The 12074-nt window shown below is 43.0% G+C and overlaps 1 protein-coding gene across 1 annotated transcript in view; it reads left to right on the forward strand.

The window, feature by feature from the left end:
- shq1 (SHQ1, H/ACA ribonucleoprotein assembly factor) overlaps positions 1–12074 on the forward strand; it is a 54862-nt gene that overhangs the window by 19385 nt on the left and 23403 nt on the right. The gene's annotated exons all lie outside the window — the stretch shown is intronic.

The raw sequence follows: 12074 nt of genomic DNA on the forward strand, positions 1-12074 counted from the left end.
CATATGTAATAGGGCTGATACCTGCTGGTCAGTTGGTCCGTCGGTTGGCCAATGGGCGATTGTCCAACCGTTTCTTATTGGTCGGATTATGGCGGTTGTTACTCTCATAAGGAGAATATTGCTTTGTAATCCATTATTTACTAGGGCGTGTTGGTGAACGAAGAAAAGAGACCTGGTGCGCGCACACACACACACACACACACACACACACACACACACATACACAAGCAATGCCTAGAGTTTGCGATTTCCTGTTGCGTATCGAGGTTGATTAACTTTGAGTCCAGTACATAATACTAATGTTATAAAGGATTTAATATGCTGCTAATAGCTTAATGATTACGGCCGATTCAGTTAATCTTAAATAATGTGCTGTCATTTCCCCTGAATTGACCAATTGATATGTTTTGGAAGAGTTGGAAGAGTTTTAGTGAACCCAGATTTTCGTTGTTAGTTCCGGGTCAGATGTCCTCTCAACCTTCTTAAAGGCCCTGTCACACTGTCCCGAAATTGACACCCGATGGACACACGATAAAGGAAATGTTCAAATTCGGCTGTGATCGTAGCAACATCGCGTCATTCGTGAGGGCATCTAAGCCATCGTATGACCGCCGGTGGAGTTTCTCAGGCTCCGGCAGCAACTTCGTGAGCGGCAACTTCGTAAGGCACTCGTGAGGGCATCTTGTCAAATCGTGTCATCTTCGTGTTATCATCGGTGCATTCGCCCTCACTCTGATCGGGGCGAATGCCCGATGGCACCGATGAGAACAACATGCCCTCACGATGGCCTTACGAAGGGCAAAATGGACACACAAATTTAACACGAAAATGAACCCTCTCAAGATCCTTCGGCAATTTTTTGGCATGCCAAAGATTTTGCCTCCGCTCACGAAGTTGCTGCCGGAGCCTGAGAAACTCCACCGGCGGTCATACGATGGCTTAAGATGCCCTCACGAATGGCCCGATGTTGCTACGATCACAGCCGAATTTGATCATTTCCTTTATCGTGTGTCCATCGGGTTGTTTTATTGCACAACAAAATCATGTAAATATATTATGTAAATAACCCAAATTGTGTTACTGTGAAACTAAAAAGGATATGACATATTATTTTGAAGGCGAGTTGACAGGAAGTTGTTGTTGTTATGGAAACAACATTAACTTAATATCTTTAACATATAAAGACGGAGAAAGTAAAGAACAAAGTCTGAAGATATCAGTAGTGTATCATAGTACTGTAACATAATTGTTTTTGGTACTTTCATTGCAGTTGTATTTCTTAAATGTAATGTAAATGTTGCCTTCGTGTGTGGTTCGGGGCCATCTTCGTGCGAAATTCACAATTCCATATTCGTGTGTCCATCGGGTGTACATTTCGGGACAGTGTGACAGGGGCTTTAACAACAACAAAACAAGACTTGGGAAAAGTGATTGAACATTGAAAAATGTCATTTATACAATTTCTTTGTCTCTTGAGGGTCCTGTGTGAAGTCTAATAAGTGATGTTCCTTGACTCAGCTGGGAGTGAAGTCAGAAACGTCTTCAGCCCGCTCCTCATCTCTCCTTGAGACTAGTTTCTCAAGGCTAAGTTGCACTATGGGTTGCCTTAACTTCTCCTGCGTTGAAACCCATTTCCAGATGGAACTGGTTTCCATCCGGTGACAGATGTGTATTCAGAGCACATGTTGGCAGGACTTGTTGCCAACCTGCTGTGAGAGAGGCGGCGTGCTGCTGGGGCTCAACTCGCAACCTTGCTGATTGTATTTCAAAGAAACATTTCAAAGGAAAACACAAGTTCACACACACACTTATCACCTCTGAGTCCACGTCACACGGACCTTTCTCAACACGTATCCACTTGCTGATTGGGCCAATCAAATGTGGGCATGGCGTGACTGAGGCTGCAAAAGTGTTTCTGAAAGTTCAACGGCCTCTATTTTAATTGATCAATTACTGAAATTGAAGATGACCAAATAAAAAAAATGTTTTCCCATCCTTAGTTTTAACCAGCCAGCAAATAGACAGATTCTTATTTTCAAATATATATTTTCATGGGAAATACGGAGCATGATTACCATTTAATTGTATCCCAGCGAGATTGAAGATCTGAACAGCGTTCAAAGGATTGCTCCATATATTAACAATGAGATTCTCTCAGAGGAAAATCTTTTATTCTTCAAATTACTTTTATATTGATAAGGAACTGCTCGTTAAACAATGTTGTTTTTTTATAACTAGAGAAGAAAAAAATACATAAAAAGGGAAGAAAAAGTCGACGCTATTATTCCATAATTTATAGTTTGTATTTTAAACTTTTGGACAAAACATTTTTAGTCCGTTGAGCTGTGATTCTCTAAAATACCAACAATGTGATTATGACTAAGCCCTGGCGTTAACATACTGTAAAATACTTTTTCTGTAAAACAGTTTTTGGGTGTATCCAAACACTTAAAGGTGGGGTAGGTAAGTTTGAGAAACCGGCTCGAGATCGCTAGAATTTGAAAATACACAACCGGAGAACATTTGCCACTTCCTCACAAAGCCCCTCCTCCAACACACAGGAACGCGCACATGACCAATGAGGGCACGAGGTAAGTTTGTGCCCCGATGGAAGGCTGACAGGCAGGTAGGCCATCCAATCGATTGGTTGTACTTTTTATAGTATTACGGCTTCTACAGATGAACATTTTTTTATGGATTTGTTGTCAAAGCACTTCAGATATTCATTGCTATCGGGATGTTAAGAGCATTCCATGGAATATAACAAAAAGTGTAGCTCGAGCCGGTTTCTGAAACTTACCTACCCCACCTTTAAGTTGTTTCTCTCACATAAACCGTACATTAAAAGTGTAGTTGGGATTTTAAGGTGCATTTTCTGAGGCTAAACATATACTGTTATTGATGTTCCCGGGGTCCTGCTGACACTGAGCCCCAAAGGCATAAGAGCAGGTGGGCGAGTGACACATCTGTGCAGAGCACCCGAACAAAAACACCAACACATCGGAGACAGCACGACTATAACGCTACAAAAAACACTTTCTTTGACCTGAAAAATACTCCCAAAAATACCAGGATTAAAAAAAAAAACGAAATCCTCCAAAGAACACAGTTCCCAACGTCCTGGACTTAGCTGAATGGACTTTATTGATATAGCGCTTGTAACCCCGTAAAGTGCTTAAACATGTACAATTAACTCAGGGAGCGTGACGTTCACCCCCCACACACTCGGGGTTAGGTATCTTGCTAAAGGATATACGGACATGTTAAATGCGGGTGCTTTGTCCCCTGTACCTTAGAGCCAGGGTTGCCCGTTTTTTTTTTTTTACTTACTTTCGCCTCCGCAGTGGACTTAAGGTGAGCAGGCAGTCGATCAATGTGGCCCAATATGATCCTATTCACACTGCTTCAAGCAGAGGTGCCCAGTACGGTCATGTATTATTGCTACACAAACATTATCTCGCAGTCTTAGTGTCGCCATATGCAAAAAGACAAAACAAATGCGTCTATGGTCGGTGTATTTTTGATCTTTCCAATCGAGACGAGATCTCTCTCTCTCCCCCGTGTGCGAGGGGCGGGGCGGTCTACACACACGCGGCTGCTACAAGCAGCAATACACGGCGGGGATGGCGGAGAGAAGCGCTCCAAGGTGTGGTTAAATGTTACCCGTCTCGAGGTGGACAATGCTCGTTACCAAAAGTGCAATTAGAGTTTAGCATGTAAGGCGGTAACACGAGCAATGTGTCTAAACATTTAGCAAAAAATGCACCACATTCGACTGTCTTTCTAGCAGCTCTGTAGCCCCGTCCACGAGTAACGTTTCCACGTCAGGTGTTCTGTATGCTAGCAGCAACACACAGAGTTAACTACATGATACAAACATGGGTTAATTATTAGAGGTAACTAACTATTTATTTAGTTTGTTAAAGTTTCAGCTATTCTGTTCACAGTTCTGTCATCAAATTATTTAATACGATTTGTTAAAACACTGTTGTTTCTTTTGATGTGAAATATTATTTATTTTATTTAAATAAAAAGCAATGTTAGTTTTGTAAACAATTTGTTAAGTTAATTGACTAATATACCGTACTTTTCGGACTATAAGCCGCGACTTTTTTCCCCATTTTTTTTGTACAGCTAACGGCCACTAGGGAACCTCCTAGATCTATGGATTTTACAGGTCAAATTAACCACCTTTAACTCTACGGGCTCTATGACCGGTCCGCACCCGCCACCTTTAAGCGGCGGGCTCCAGCAGGAAAAGCTGGAGGCCGGAAAAGAGTGAGACAGGTAGCGCGCCAAAGTGAAAGTGGAACCGAGAGACAGAACGAGAGCAAGACACACGGACAATTTAGCTGCTGCGGCTCATATGACGGTGCGCTTTATAGTCCGAAAAGTACGGTATGTATTTTTGAATCAAGTATTCATCTTTAATGTCTTCATTGTTAGTTTCCACATGCCTAAAACAGCCTCAAGCTAAATCTAAATGTTGATGGCTAAATAAGAGCAAGGCATACAGTAATAGTCCGAATAGTCAATTAATCGTTTCATTAATCGATAATCAAATGAGTCGTTGCAGCCCTATTGTAGTTATCCCATGTATAAATAAAACGTGTTATTCAGCAACCCTTGCAATTTGGGATATTATGTTGGGTTGGTAGACCTCGGTAAGCTGGTCATTTCAAAAGTAGCTCACCGGCCAAAAGTGTTGTGGGCACCCCTGGCTTAAAGAATGTAGCATGCGTTGTCTGAATGGTGTCGGAAAGATTGTAAATCCACACCTGCACTTAGAGCTGTCGACTTGCCATCGGATCACAAAAGACGCATTTGTGAATTACAGGCATTAACAGAGCCAAGGGATGTTACACCCCTCATATCATCCCCTTTGTTGCATTTGATCATTGTTCCGCAGCAGCCTTTCAACACATTCGTTTGAACTGTTCCGCATGATTCACAGATTGGACATCATTAGACGGCCTCCTGAGGCGAATATTGATGTGTGAATGCTGAGACTTTCACGCATGCACACATGGTCTCGCTCTGTGTGCATGCTGTATGTTGACATCAGTGATTGGACACGCTTAAGAGGCTGATATTTGCTCTGAAGCTAACCGTACAGGATCTATCCATGGCACTAACACAGGCCTCCAATGGGATCGACAGGAAGTTGTTAACCGTTACTTGGATCCTGTTCAACAAGCAGGAACAGGTGTTACCAATTCAAAGAGCAAACACTGGTGTGTGTGTGGTCTGTCTGCTCACAACCTGCCACTAAACAGTCACTTGAGTGTGCAGGCTGTGAGACTTGCATTAGAAATAGTTCCTTGATGTTTTCTACCGTTTAAGACCATGTGGAGGACAACATTATCTTTAGAGTTTTTGCATAAGAAAGAGTTGCATGCTATTGATAATGTTCTTGAAATTAGCTTTTTACATCGACTTGCTAAAACAGCAGGGAATCGTTCAATTGCTCCCTTTTTCTTTTTCTGTGGCTGCATCGAGGAAAAGAGGTCCGATGAAAGACATCATGTTGACAGACACAGCACCATGTTTCACCTTTTTATATTGTTTCCTGCTCTCCTTTGTCACTTGTGGCGCATTTCCACTGCAGCGCGGTTTAAGCGTGCCGTGCCAAACCCGCCCGTTTTTGGTTGCGTTTCCACTAGGTGTAGTTCCGGCTAGCGGGTACCTTTTCACGGTTTTCTGGCTCTCCAAAATCGAGGTTCTTTCCGGGCCAACAACCGGGCTGAGCATGCTAAACTAGTGAGGGAATCACTGGCAATTACAACAAGATGAACATGTTTGACCGTGATTTAATTGTAATACATGTTTCAAAATGATGCCGAAGTAACAACACACTGATACCGGTTAGTAAAAACCATGAATTAATGCTTTGACAAGTCTGCAGACAGACGGCAGGCGAAAAACCTTTTAAAATGCGTGTTTTCTAAATGGAGCTTGGCTAAGCTAACGTTATATATGCTCCGACCGTCCACACTCACAACAACGGCCTACAGACATAAATAAACCAGCGACTGTATCCGCCATGACACAGGCAGTCTGTGGTTTGTACTCGTTTAACTTTTGTCTAGTTTCTGAACAGATATGAGGAGCTGTGAGCTCTGAGTGCTAACAGCTAACGGCTGATGTTGGTTTTGTGTTTCGCATTGAAGATGACGTCACGGCTCCGCCTACACTGCGTTACTATAGTTACTACCCCAGCCACTAAACTGTAATGGAAACGCAGCATAAAGTGAGCCAGTCCTAACGAGGCCTAACTATACCGTACTAAGCCGTGGTAGGTCCTGCGGTGGAAATGCGTCATTAGTGTAGAGCAGGGGTACTCAAATACAAATCTTAAAGGTCCAAAATAAATGTTTCAATAAGACAAAGGTCCGTTTATTACGGTCATTCAAACTTTTAAACAATTGCAACAAGATTCTTAACACGAGGTTGAAAAACAAAAATAATCTGTATGCAGCAGTTTTCATTGTTATTGTGTCTGTGCTTGATCCCTCAGAGTCGCAGTGTAAGAGCTGTTATGAATAAAGGCAGCTGCACCCTCTTTCGTTCAGCATTCCCATTATTGCTTTATACATTTTCTCAGGACTTAAAACAGTTTTTTGGGGGCAGACCCCCTCAAAGAAAAAAACATATTTACACACGTAAGGTCATCACCTTAATAGTTTTGTCTGCTCATCCGTGAGCAGAGCATCAAGTTGACGTGTATTACAGCTGAATGCAGCGATTACCATCTTGTTCAGCAAAACGCCTCACAAACGTATTCAGATCAACAGCTTTAGTGCGTTTTGGTTCAATGCTGAGTGCAGCCACACTGACAGTCTCTTCTCTGTCAGACCGCAAATACCTCATTCCTTCAGTGCTTGGGTCCGAATGCTTCTCGTTTTGCGTCGTCCCGTTCAAATGAAATCGCCGCCAATCATATGTCCACGCTCGCGCCAGGACCGGGGGAGGGGTTACATGACGTGCATCTTGTGCTGCATTCACTTGCACTCGGACATTAGAGACTTTCTCTCATAAATGGCCGATGAGCCACAACTTTTCTTTCAAAACAAAGCTGCCAACTGGGGTGGCAGCTGGGGTGGCAAGGCCTATTTTTAGGGTGTCAGTATGTCAGGGTAGGTGAAACTAGGCTACTAGCTACAGTACAGGTGGAACTAGATGAGCTTTAACTCTCGCTCTGAATTTTCTTTTTTTAAACTCTCGCTCTGACTCAGACAGGTTGAAAGAGACGAGACACACATTTTTCCCACCCGCCCTACTGTGCCTCTGATTTGCAGACTGTTTGGGGGAAAAACCGCTGACGGGATGCTGAATGTGATTGGACCAATGCGTTGACAGACACACACAGACAGTGGAACAGGACATGCAGAGCGCTGTTTGCAGTCTATGGACATAGCGGATCATTTTGACTCGTTGCGTTGTGGTGATGTCTCGCAGATAACACAGATAATACAGATGAAAAGTATAATTTTCTCAGAGTCCAGAGACAGTTGTGGTTCGGTCCGAATCCGAACCAGAGTCCGGACTTTGAGGATGCCTGGTGTAGTGTATATTAGGGGTCGACCGATTATCGGCCAGGCCGATTATCGGGGCCGATATTCCTCATTTGACCGATTATCGGTATCGGCCTTTTTTTAATAAAATTGCCGATAACACTTTGGCTCTGATGCGGCCGTTTCTCTGTCTGCAGTCACCACTCTCTGTACACGAGCAATGTCCCGCCCACAGCGCTATCTGATAGGCTATTACTGAAGTGTCAATCAACACTGAAGATTTTCCGGGCGGGAGCCAGCCAGAGAGGCGGGACCTTCTCAGATTACAGGCAGGTGCGAAGAACGCAGACACAGACAGAGGCACTCAGCAGCGCTGAGCGGCAGAGCCATACATGTGTTTCGAAGGTAAATCAGTTGAAAGCCGAAGTTCAATAAACATCCCAATCCCCTATGCTGAAGTTGCAAAAACAGCACGATCTATTGATCCAATTCTATCAGCTTCCCAGTTACACAGGGACGCGGGAAGTCAGTCAGAGTTGGGTGCGGAGGGGGGGTTGCGAGTGGAGCCTCGCAGTTTTTCAGGTTGATATGTGAAGCTCATTAGCTAGCCAACATGTATCGAGCAAATGTTTAGCAAACTATTAGAAGTGAGGCTACTAGTCTAACATTAGGTCTACTGTAATAGCCTCACTTTGAATAGTTTGCAAAACATTAGCTAGCATAGTGTTTTGCAGTTGCTAGCAGTTTATTGGGATTGTATGCTAGATAGACAGGCATTGGTTTGATATAATAAATTAAGCATTATTGTTAGTTAAGCATGTCAGCCTGCAGCCCCACTTCTTGTCTCTCTCTAACTCATTGCAGATGGCTGCACTAAAGAAAAGGGCTCAGAGAGGAAACCAGTTGTACGATGTTTAAAGTTAATTAAACATAATATATGCTTAAATGCATTTCAAAGAAGTTGTGTTGGAGTTTGTGTTATTCTACATTTTGACACTATAGATTTTCTGATTTTACTGCAAATGTATATCGGTTCCAAATATCGGTTATCGGTCTCCTTGATTACTAATAATCGGTATCGGCCTTGAAAAAGCCATATCGGTCGATTCCTAGTGTATATCCAACACAGTATTCAAGTGTTCTCATCCTGGTCAGATGGTTTTCTTTGTGTGTATTCTATGGATGCTCCCGTATACATTGTATCCAGTTAACCCTTGACTGTGGGCCATTTGGAATAACAGGTTACTTTATTGTAAGACTTCAATAACTTCTGAAACAAGATATGTATTCTCGATACCAGATTGTTCAAGTACAACAAACCAACAATGCAACATCAAAATAACACGGTATACTTTTTTTCAATAACTATTATTCTGCTAATAATCACAAGTCAGCTTTGTAATTATACAAAACATCGATTGACCAGAATGTATCCAATCTATTTTATTAAGAAATAATCAATAGGAAGAACTCGTTCCATACTTTAACAGAAAAAACGTTTCCTTTCTTTTTAGAGAAACACTTTGTTCTTAATATTGATGCAGACTAATCTGGCTTCTTGATGTCTGTTCCAAGAAGTTCTCTTGAGTGATCTTGATAAATGTTCCCAGTACAGCCTGACCTGGAACAGCGCCTCTTACTTCCAGAGTTGAGGAGGTTCAAAGTTTTTCTCTGCAAAGTTATCCAGTTGACTCCAAAGTGGGTTTCTGGAACAAGGCCATACCGACGACTCCCCTTGATGTACAAAGGGATTGATCACAGGGGACGTTAGCAACAGACATTTGGCTTTTTAAACATTTCTCTATGTATCTGCAGGTTTGCTTTTTGGAGCAACTCTGCAGTGTTGTTTCAAATGTCTTCACTCGAGCAGGCCCAGTTTGTGGTCAAACTGAAGAGGAAACCATGCATTAGCAGTAATGTAGGCCTTGCCTCAGGAAGCGGTTGACCCTAATCACCACATTGGGGTAAATAAACCTGACAAAGACGCTCTTCAGAGCTCAGTCCTGAATCAACATGCACCCAGTCTACATTCACATGGATTGCAGTTCATGCCTGTCATCAGAAGGCTTCTCGTGTAAAGCTGGATTTATAGTTGAAGCATTTGTAATGGAAGGCATCGCATTTCTCATGCACCCTTGCAAGACTAGACGGACATAACGTACGTGATCCTGGTGTTCCAGTAGTAACTGTTGAGCTATTCATGTAATAATAATAATAATAATAATAATATATTTTATTTATAAGCGCACTTTAAACAAAACTCAAAGTGCTACAAAATTTAAAATGTAAAAAGGGTGAAACAAAACAACAATAAAAAAACAATTAAAACAACATAATAAAAGCTGTGACATTCATGCCCGCATGGCATAATGTGGGGGATTTAAAAATCTAGTTAAAGGCTATTCTAAAAAGATGCGTTTTTAGGCCTTTTTTGAAAGCCTCCACAGTCTGTGGTGTCCTCAGCTGTCTTGGGAGGGCATTCCACAATCTCGGAGCAGCAGAGCAGAAGGCTCGGTCTCCCATGGTCTTCAGTTTTGTCCTTGGTGGGATGAGGAGGTTTGCCTTTACTGAACGTAGGTTCCTCGTGGAGGTTTGTGGGGTGAGCAATTCCTTGATGTAGGAGGGAGCATTTCCATATCTGCACTGATGAGTGAAGAGGGTGATTTTGTAGTCAATCCTGAGTGAGACCGGGAGCCAGTGCAGTGATTTGAGGATGGGTGTGATGTGATGTACTACTTGTATGGATCTTGAATCGAATTATACTCAGGTAACTATGTGGCTGTCTCATTGCTGTTGAAGTCACAAACAAGTGACCCAGAAATGCCTTTATACTAAGAACTATATATGCGCTAATGCAGTTCTTAATCTTTTCAGCCAATGCTTCAACTGGAGAGTGTCATAGGCCGAAGAAAACTGTTGTCTGATAACATTTTCAACAGAAAGAAATGATGGGCAACGTTTTCTTTATGAAGACAGGGTGCCCGAACAGCCCCATCCTCCTCTCTCTGTAGCTGAGGTCATCACTTTTTAAACTCGATGCAGACGACGCTTGTTGCAATGTATGTTATTTGAAATGCAAAGCCACCCAGAGCAACACTTCTCACTTGTGCATTTTTCGAAACACGACGATCATCTCACACTATGCCCTGCAGATGTGTTGTCAAAATCCCAATAAACAACATTTGTTAAATTCTAAATAGGTCTCAATATACCATTTTAAATTAAAGAGTTCCATGCTGCGTAGATGTCCCATTCTACACTATGGCTTTGGAGGTATAGCGGTAGTCCACCAAAGAAAGGTTGGTGGTTTGAGTCCCAGCCCTGCTGTCAACATGTTGATGTGTTGCACCCGATGGCGTGTGAATGTTAGTTTCCCTGAGCAGCAGCTCTTTGTATGGCAGCCTCTGGGTGTTTCTCAATGTCGAGGAGGCTTGCTTGGTAGCACATGTACCTCAGAGTCACTTGCTTCAGAAGCGAGGCGAGAATCTTTCCTGGCCTCGGAAAACGAAGAATGGTGGAACAGGTGTGCGTCATATGCGAGGCCCCGCCTTAAATGGAGCGCAATTTCCGCCAAATATTTTGAAATTGGTCCGTGCGCAAAGCATTGTGGGGATTTTAAGACCGGAGTCTACACATGTGCAGCCTAGAAATGTCCCACAACGAAGTACGCCGGCCTCGGTGGAATTCCAAGTATCCTGGACATTGGAACAGTCCTTCGGCGGCACTCGATGACGTAGAACCTTGAAATAGTGGCTCTGGAGCATCCTCCTCGAGAAACACCCCCTGCCTCTGTATGAATGTGTGTCAATGGGTTGCAAAGAATGGAATAGCATTATATAAACGCTCCTTTTACATATCATATTCCACAGACTTAAGAAAACCCCTTTCCGTGGAACATTCCCTGCAGAAATCACAGTTATTTGAGTATGTTTCAACACAAATGGGAATATAAACACAAAGACTTATTCAAGTGTCTGTATTGTAGTTGTTTGCTCAACACCTCCATTGCATTTCCTTCTGTTATCGTCGGTGCTCCAGAGGTTTGTTGTTTCACGCTTTCACTGACAACAGTTGCGCACAACGCGCTACTTTTATAATCCAGTAATCACACTACAGTACTAACATGCCCCGACACGCGTTACTTCGTTACTTTCTAAACTCAGTCATAAACAAACCTCAACAAACACCTGCAAAGAACAACATGCTAGGTGAAGCTAACGCCACATAGCTGTTGTTTATTTATATCACACACACACACACCACTACACGTAGTTCTTCTTCTCTGTTTTTCCGGTTGTTGCTTGTTTTGAATGACGAATACACACTACTGCTGGTAAGGAGAGTTATTGCCACTCACGCATGCGCAGTTCGTACGTGCTCGGCTGAAGTCTGGCTCCAGTGCCAACACATGGCCAACACGCAGGAGAACACGCTGACGCAACAGCGTGAGCAGAGATAGACTGCGCAAAATATACAGATAGCAGGAGACAGAGGACAGCCACGGTCAGATAGCAGGAGACAGAGGACAGCCACGGTCAGATAGCAGGAGACAGAGGCAGC

The sequence above is a fragment of the Pseudochaenichthys georgianus genome, chromosome 5, assembly GCF_902827115.2.
Source record: "Pseudochaenichthys georgianus chromosome 5, fPseGeo1.2, whole genome shotgun sequence".
In the NCBI taxonomy this organism is placed as follows: Eukaryota; Metazoa; Chordata; class Actinopteri; order Perciformes; family Channichthyidae; genus Pseudochaenichthys; species Pseudochaenichthys georgianus.